A 9,676-nucleotide genomic window follows, 5' to 3' on the forward strand; every position below is an offset into this window, starting at 1 on the left:
ATCGTCTTTGTTCGGTACCTTGATTTAATACGTGGTTATTTTGGAGTTCTTTTAGTGGTTATTTTTGGATCCGTATGATGGTTCGTTAGGAGGAATGCTTATGGTTGTTGTCTTCCGTTCCCTTGTTCGACCTTGGGTTCTGTGTGTAAATTTTAACTTGTTGTGTGGCCATGAGGTCACTTTTCTTTTGAGAGGTTGTCCTACTGTGAGCACGTGGGTGCGAGTGACAGTGGCTTCTACGTTGTCCTTTAGTTTTGGGATTGCTTTTGTAGCATGTTGTATGGGATATTCAGAGATGCACTCCGTAGCTACCCTGATTTCGCCTTTTGTTTTGTTGGGGCTGGATTTCAGGAATGAAATCACTTTAAGGTAGGAAGGTTGTAATGACCCGGTCATTTTCCTTCCTTTCTTTTTTCTCAGATTTTTATGGATATATATATATACATATTTTTTTTGGTTGATATTTATTTATTTATTTATTTATTTTTCTGATTTAGGTTCTATAATAACTTGGATTTTTTTTAAGGTTTTAAATTATATTATATTTGATGATTTTTAGTTGTCAAAATTGAATTTAAATTTTATATTGGAGATTTACCCACTTAAATTATTTAATAGGTTGATTGGATTTTGGTGTTGCATGGTGTGTATATATATATAGGGCTGCCGAAATTGAAGGTGGAAAGAAAGAAATTGTAATGGCTTTAAGTGTGGATCCCACTTGGATTATGTTTAAAGAAATTTGATTTAGTTTCTTGCATTTATATATATATATATATATATATGATGCAATGTCAGATGATGGAAGGGAGCCAGCCGAAATGAGGGGAGAGGAAGCAAAATTGAAATGGTAATTTGTGCGGTCCACCACTAGGAGATATTATTTAGGCTTAATTTGTTAAACAAGTAGTGGAGGGATTTGTATATATATTGTATATCATCTATAAGCTTCAGATGGAAGCTTTTGGCCGAGAGAAGAGAAATAGAATAAAGAAAGTTGGTCGCGGGCCCCACTACAATGACTTTTTGGCTAACTTTTCTTTTGGCTGTGTTTTGTGCACGTGGGCTATTATTTTTCTTGTGAGGTATCAGATGAATGATGATACTGATAAGGTAACTAAGGCGAAGATAAGGAATGGTGGGCTATGAAGAAATATTTTACAATTGATTTGGTAAATTTGTATTGTGTCGTGCCTTTTTCCTTTATATAATTGTGACTTTGGTGAGTATTTTGAAAGAGAGAAAAATAAAGGAAACAAACACACAGATAGAGTGTTTGAGGAGATGCTGATAGAAGGCAGAGAGGGCCGAGAATTGGTGAATTGATAATCATGTGATTAATTCTTTTACAGGGTAGGGATTTTTATACCTTGAATCGTTTGGGGTGATTTTTATCTCAAACATTTTGTTAATGCTAGCTTGTTAAAATCGCATATATGTATTTTGTTTAAAAGCATATATATATTTTGTGAGACTAATTTTCATGAAACCTCTTCAAAATTCTTGTTATGGTTTTCCTGCTTGGACTTCCCCCGTCTCACCGCCTTCCAGTTTCAGGTACCGTGGAATTCTAGTTGCGGCTTAGGTGGAAGAGTTGGTGTTAAGGATTTAATATTTATAGAGAAAATTTTCTTGTATTTTATTTGAGGATGTTGATTTTGTATCAATAAAATGATTTTTTTTTTGAGATCCTAGGTGTATACTGATTTATTTTGATTTGAATAAATCGAGGATTTTATTTAGAAAAGTTCAGGGCGTTACAGAATGGTATCAGAGCCTGTACGCAGCCGGAAGTGTGAGTTTGGTAATGATGTTGACTGGTGTGAGTGGGCGAGTGTTTAGTTTTGATTTGCTACCGCTCGTAGCCTGATGTGTGTGGGCGGGTGTCATTCACTGACAGCTACTGTGGTAGTCAATAATTGTGATTTGGCATGTTGTATTGCCTGGTTTATTATTGGCTTTGTTTTTGTGGGCGGGTGACGGCATTGATTAGTTATCACAATGGTTATGGAGTGTGTGGGTGGGTAATTAGCACTATCTGCTACCACAACGTTTTTCATGTCACGGTATCTCGCATCACCTAGGGTAAGGATTTTGAGATTTTGTTTTACCACTTTTGATGTTTTCAGGTATGCGAAAATTTTTAGATTTGAATTTTGGGACGAAATTCTTTTTAAGTGTTGGAGAATGTGACAACTCAGATTTTTTTAAGATTTTAAATTATATTTATCTCTTGATTTTTGATTGACAAGATTAATTATTTTGTTTTAATTGGAGATTTACCAATTGAAGGTTGGGTTATTGATTTTTTTTTTTTTATTGGAGACTTACCCATTAGATTTTTGGATATAATATTGCAGTTTATAAGAATTGAAATTTAATCCTTGTAGCATTTGTATACATATAATTATATTTATACAAGGCATCAGGTGGAGAGCATTTAGGGCTACCGAAATTGAAGGTGGAAAGAAAGAAATGGTAATGGCTTTAAGTGTGGATCCCACTTGGATTATGTTTAAAGAAATTTGATTTAGTTTCTTGCATTGATATATATATATATATATATATATATATATATATATATATATATGATGTAATGTCAAATGATGGAAGGTAGCTAGCCGAAATGAGGGGAGAGGAAGCAAAATTGAAATGGTAATTTCTGCGGTCCACCACTACGAGATATTATTTGGGCTTAATTTGTTAAACAAGTAATGGAGGGATTTGTATATATATTGTATATCATCTATAAGCTTCAGATGGAAGCTTCTGGCCGAGAGAAGAGAAATGGAATAGAGAAAGTTGGTCGCGGGCCCCACTACAATGACTTTTTGGCCAACTTTTCTTTTGGCTGTGTTTTGTACACGTGGGCTATTATTTTTCTTGTGAGGTATCAGATGAATGATGATACTAATAAGGTAAGTAAGGTGAAGATAAGGAATGGTGGGCCATTAGGAGATATTTTACAATTGATTTGGTAAATTTGTATTGTGTCGTGCCTTTTTCCTTCATATAATTGTGACTTTAGTGAGTATTTTGAAAGAGAGAAAAATAAAGGAAACAAGCACATAGACAGAGAGTTTGAGGAGATGCCGAGAGAAGGCAGAGAGGGCCGAGAATTGGTGAATTGATAATCATGTGATTAATTCTTTGACAGGGTAGGGATTTTTATACCTTGAATCGTTTGGGGTGATTTTTATCTAAAATATTTTGTTAATACTATCTTGTTAAAATTGCATATTTGTATTTTGTTTCAAAGCATATATATATATTTTGTGAGGCTGATTTTCATGAAACCCCTTCAAAATTCTTGTTATAGTTTTCCTACTAGGACTTCCCCCGTCTCACCCCCTTCCAATTTTAGGTACCGTGGATTACTAGTTGCGGCTTAGGTGGAAGAGTTAGTGTTGAGGATTTAACATTTATAGAGAGAATTTTGTTGTATTTTATTTGAGGATGTTGATTTTATATCAATAAAATGATATTTCTTTTGAGATCCTGGGTGTATATTGATGTATTTTGATTTGAATAAATTGAAGATTTTATTTAGAAAAATTTAGGGCGTTACAGGTTCTTGTCGCTTAGTGTCATCTTGAGTGCTAGGAAATGGTTTCTGAGACAATTTCCTTTGGATTGACAACTTCCTTAAAGTACTGCGTCATTTTTATATTTACACTTTTTGGACACTATTCACTTTTCGTCCTTTTTTCCTATTCTATCTTTTCTCCGTTTGTGACTTTGTTGGCACAACCTCACTTTTTGTGTTTGAAGTTGATTTTTTTACTTCACATACCTTCATTCTAAGTGGTTTCCACGAAATACGTATCTTTACTTTTATGGAAAAGTATTCTGGTTGCTCATGGTGTCCATAGGGGCACGGATACATTGTTCCTCAGAAACATTTTCTTTTCTTGGGGTGTTTTTTGTAAATATATTTTAAAGATATTTTATTTGAAGGGCTTTTAAGAAAATATTTTGGAAGATATTTTCATTCTGGGTCATTAGTGCAGTTAACCCTTTTTGCAGGGGTCAATGTACAATTAATGAAAGTTATTGCAAAAATGCCTTGTTTTGTGCCTGGATCCTCGTATAGGGTTCATTTTTACTTTTCGTTGAGTTGTGTACTCTTACAATTTCCTTCTAATCATTTTCCCCCAGTTTCAGGGTTTTTGACACTAGTTGCCGCTGAACTTGTTTGGGGCATATCTTTCTGCTCGAGATTCAATTTTTAACGTTGTTTTTTTTGTTGTTCATCTTTTCTCATTTTGGATTTTTTTCGTTCTCGGAGTTTCACCGTTTGAGCGCGTCTGCTAAAATTTCACTTTTCCGGACCCGGCGGGGCAATTTCGGGCCACTTTTAGGGTTTTGCTATAAATAGAATGTGTTAAAGTGAAAAATCACTGTTTCATCATCTTCCTTCCTCCCTTGGCCGGTCTTCCATGGCAACCTTGGGCTTCCACCCTTCTCTCTTCTTTTCTGACCTCTTCCCTCTTGAAAAATGTAGTAGAGCTTTAGCGTTTATCGAAGACCATGACGACGCACATTTTTCCCCCTCATTAGAATCCGTTTTTGGTCTTTTCTCAAGTCCTGGCTTGAAGCCAAGTTTGGATTTTCATGGTACCTCCTTGATGTTTAATGTTCACCTCGTTGTCCCCGACATAACCTAAGAGTATCGTTGGATTCAGAGCACTTTTCTTTCGGTGGAGATTTAAGATTTCATCTCAAATGGAGGTAGGGGGTGTTATAGGTTTATATTTTTGTTATCTTGCATGCTATTGATGCTTATACAACTTGTATGTATGCTTTTGTTCTTAATCTAGAATTTAATTTAATTATTTTCTTTGTGTAAGATATAATTCACCTGGCTGTATATGAGATGAAATTAAATTGTGGCATGCTAGTAAATTAGGCCTTCGTATGTTTATTAACATATATTAAATTGGGATTATTTGAATAAGAGTTGCAACATTTATTTAATATTTTTCTTTTATGAAAGTTTAATTAATATGGTTGTAACTTCCATGAAATCAACTTGTAATGTGATATTAGAATAGTCGTTGGTATGTTGTTTAACTTATGTTAAATTGAGACCATTTGAAATATATTGTCTTCAAATCTAGAGAAAATTAATTAATTAGTTGAATTAATTTTATTATAAGTGTTTCATTCACTTAATTGGATTTTCAACTTGATGTTGTTGATGGTTGTGTTATGTTCTTTAACATACATTAATTTGAGACTATTTAGAATTGATTTCAAAGCTATTGAATTTAGTTATTTTATTTAATTAAATTCTATCTCGTTGTTCTATGGATTTAATTATGTTTTGGAAGTTGTTTCTATGTATAAATCATGGATTTAGACTTGTTGTGTATTCACTTGGTGGTGCTTTAAGAATTGAACAACATTGTTGTTAAATTTACATTCATGGGAACATGATTCTAATACTGAATATATTATCAACTTGTGAGTTATGGATGTTATTAGCCTTGTAAACTTGTTGCAATGTCGTAGAATTAGTGTTTAAAGTTTACCATGGAGGTATGATTTAAATTGTTAAGTAGATGATATTGTGTTGTACATTGTATCATAATAAAGACTAGACATTATATATATGCCATTTTAGAATTAAAACTCTAAGGCATGGATTGTATGGTTTTTAGCCTACTTGTGCATGGAATGTGGTTTCGTGCATCATTTAATTATGTATAAGTTCTGAACTTACTTGTTGATTTTGGAGTCACTTTGGACATTGTTATGAATTGATGGTTAGGGTTTGGCTCTAGTATTGGAACAAGAGTCTTCTAACTCAATTGTACGCGCGTTGATAGGCTGCCCAGGGGTTAGTATCCCAAAAGTAGCCCCGTGTCGATCTGATTCGATTGATATCCAATTATATCCGTCTTTACTGATTTCGCACTTTTAGATTTTAAGTTAATAACTTTGAGAATCTATGTCTTGATGCGTTGTATTAGAATCTTTAATTAAACTAAATTGTTATATTTAGTTGTTTTCACACTTTAGATTTCAAGTTGATAACTTTGAGAATCTATGTCTTGATGCGTTGTATTAGAAATTCTAATTATACTAAATTGTTATATTAAGTTGTTTTTGCAGTTTAGATTTCAAGTTGATAACTTTGAGAATCTATATCTTGTTGCTTTGTATAGCATGCTCTAATGTTGTTTGAACTTGCTTGAATAATGTGGTTTATGCTAGAAATGTTCTAAGGTAGTTTAAGATGCTCCCTGAGTCTCATCTTTGACATAGACGCTAGGTCGAATGAATCACAATGATTAAATTATACAAACTTGTAAAAAGTTAGGTCCTTGTATGCTCATCTCCTACGAGTAGCTTTATGTTACTCACTCCAAAGTTATCGGGTTATTTTTCAGGTGCTGGATTCAAGACTTGGAGATTTCATTTGTCTTGGGTGAATTGTGACTTTTTATGTCAAAACTTGTATAATTGTTTTTAAATATGTAATGTGTACATAAGTATAATTTTTATGACATATTTGATGTGTATGATTCATGGCCAATGGTCAATTATTCTTAGTTTAGATCTAAGTTCCAGTGGCATTATGTTTTTGCCTTATAATGTAATTTCGTGAACTTGGGAGTTTGATATGTGAAATTTCATAAATGAATTGTAAAAAGGTCGTAAGCCATTGTAGCGCGTTTAAAATGCCATATTACACTTGCGTGTATGTTCACATCATCACATAATAGCATATTATTTAAATTGATCATGCTATTGGGGATTCAAATGAGACTTAAAGTCTTTTTTCAGTTTTGGTGCGTAACAGGTTCATTCTTCACATTTTCGACCTGTTTCGGTTGACCGGTGGCTTGTTTCGGTCGACCGACACATATTTTTAATTTTAATTGAACAATAAAGTCCAATTCCAATAGCCATATTCCATTTTGAGCCACAAACCGGTCGACCGGTTTGTCATTTTGGTCAATCGAAATGAAGGCTCATTTCCTTTCTTTTCTTGGCTCACTTCGGTTGACCGAATCATCATTTTGGACAACCGAAATGATGCTGCCTTGTGGGTTTTGTTTGGTTTGTTGCCTAGATAGGTTAACTCCATTTGTTTATTTCCACATGATCTAGTTTATCTTGTTTAAGCCATTGAATGGTATACGTGGTTAAGTTTGAACTAGATTTCGTTCCTTTGGTTGTCATTGGTGCCATAGGGTACCATTTGTCCCTTTTTTTTCTAACTTCCACTTCTGGGTATTTCTTTGAGTTCTATGACTTCATGGAAGGTCACATTGGTGTCTTGGGGATGGTTTATATCTTTATAGACTTTGGTTTTATCTTCCATTTCCGCATTTCAGATCCGTTACAGGGTTAACTTTCGGGTCATCACTGACACACCAGGTTAAAAAACTTGGGCCGTCACAATCATGATATAATGTACAATATAGTACGACCAACTTATCAATTAAATCATGCCTCAACAATAATATAGAATTATCATCACAATAAATATAGCAATTCAAGTCAATAAGAATTGTATATAACATTAATAATTCTATACAAGGTAAATGCATATCATACATGCTTAAATCAATAAATCCTAAGTCAAATGTGAGAATTTCTTATAATATGCAAGACTACAATATTAAAAGCATATACACAATATATATTAAACCCTAAAGGATCATAAAACCCTTAAATCATAAACATACTACCACCCCTACCTCAATAGAGAATTGAATCTCCATAATCCAAAGCAACCAAGCTTAAAATGGAAAACAAAACTAGAGTTTTGTAGAGGAGAGTGAGGAAACTTTTACTTCCCAAGGTTAAAGGTCTAAGGTGAGTGGAAGGAGGCCGAAATGAAGTAATAAGCTCTAAACTAAGCTTTTCTTTAATGAAGGCTAGGTTCCGGTTTTGAGAACAAGGGAAATGAAAGAGATAAAATGAGATGTGGTGGGTGAAGTATCTAGTATTCCTCCACTCGCTAGGTGCTCTTACACTACCTCTCAAACACACACAATGCAAGACTCAATATGGTGCCTACACTTGTCACCAATCCATGGCTCCTTCCTAGGCTTAATCCTAAGCCTACACTAGTCAACCATCCAAGCCGACAAGTGCACCTATCCAAGGCCAACAAGTGGGTGAATCTCTACCCTCCACATGTCACAAGATAATGCTTCCAAATGACTTCACCCCAATGCCAACAAGTGGCTCTATGAGAGTATGACACTTGTCACACTTTCCAAAAATTACAAAAAAAAGTTCCTTTTCCAAAATATCTTCTAAATTAATTTACAAAATGGTCTCCAAGATGAAAAATAATTATTTTACGTAATTACACCAAAACCCTAAAAATCAAGAATGTTTCAAGGAAACTATGCATCCATGCCCCTTTTACGGAAAAAGTAAGCAACTAGCATGCTTTTCTACAAAAGTAAAAATATAAATTTCATGGAAATCAAATATCATTGATCCATGCAAAGCCAGAATCAAATCCGAGCACGAAAAAGTGAGATTATGCAAGGAAAAACGATAAAAGGGAAAAAGACGAAATAGGGAAAAAGACGAAAAAAAAAAGAAATCACTGAAAAAGGAAAGGAAGGAAAATGACTAGGTCATTACAACCTACCCTCCTTAAAAGGATTTCGTACCTGAAAGAGAGAACAAACTGGGATACCGAGAGCGAACCTCCTGTTCGAGCTCCTAGGTAGCCTCCTCAAAGCCGTGATGTCTCCACAAGACCTTAACTAATAGAATGGTCTTGGTTTGCAAGACCTACTCCCATGAATCAAGAATCTGGACTGGACCTTCCTCGTAGGTCACATTCTCATTAACAACAACATCTATCTACCGTAAAACATGCGATAGATCTAGCTCATACTTTCTTAACATAGAGACATGAAAGATGTCGTGAACCTTATCCAGGTCTGGCAGCAACGCCAAACGATAAGCAACTTCACCGACGCGCTCCAAAATTTGAAATGGTCCAATGAACCTAGGAGATAACTTGGTCGTCTGCCGAAATCTCAGAAGTCCCTTCTATAGAGAAATCTTGAGAAAGACATGGTCCCCTACCTCAAAAGATAAGGATCTCCCCCTTCTGTTAGCATAACTCTTCTGCCTGCTCTGAGCTATAGCCAACTGCTGCCGCATCAACTTAATCTTTTCTGTAGTCTCAAAGACAATATGAGGACCCAAGGCGACTGCATCACTTACCTCGGTCCAATAAACTGGAGATCTATAAGGTCTGTTATACAATGCCTCAAAAGGTGCCATGCCAATACTAGTCTAGTAACTATTGTTGTAGGCAAACTCAACCAAGGGTTAGTAGTCTTCTTAACTACCCCCAAAATCTAAGATGCAAGCCCGTTGCATATCCTCCAATATCTGAATGGTACACTCCGATTGACCATTAGTCTGAGGATGGAATGCTGTGCTGAAATGCAGCCCCGTGTTAAGACCCTCCTAAAAACTCGACCAAAAGTGAGACATGAATCTGGGATCCCTATTCGAAACAATGGATACTGGAACCCGTGAAGGCTGATAATCTACCTCACATATAATCCACTAAGTCTCTCTGCATCATCTGTCATTGCCATAGGCAAAAAGTGAGCCGTCTTAGTCAATCTGTCAACAATGACCCAAACGGCATCATTCCTTGCCTTGGATCTCAGAAGTCCTG

The 9,676-nt window shown here is 35.1% G+C and overlaps 1 long non-coding RNA gene across 1 annotated transcript; it reads left to right on the forward strand.

The window, feature by feature from the left end:
- The first annotated feature begins 1,146 nt into the window (after positions 1-1,146).
- On the forward strand, positions 1,147-1,687 carry LOC132288432 (uncharacterized). The gene is made up of 2 exons (XR_009473775.1): positions 1,147-1,353; positions 1,552-1,687. It is a non-coding gene; the product is annotated as an uncharacterized LOC132288432 (long non-coding RNA).
- Positions 1,688-9,676: the final 7,989 nt, after the last annotated feature.

The sequence above is a fragment of the Cornus florida genome, unplaced genomic scaffold (assembly GCF_030987335.1).
Source record: "Cornus florida cultivar Cherokee Brave unplaced genomic scaffold, ASM3098733v1 CherokeeBrave_3.0.0_Hap2_Chr02, whole genome shotgun sequence".
Lineage (NCBI taxonomy): Eukaryota > Viridiplantae > Streptophyta > Magnoliopsida > Cornales > Cornaceae > Cornus > Cornus florida.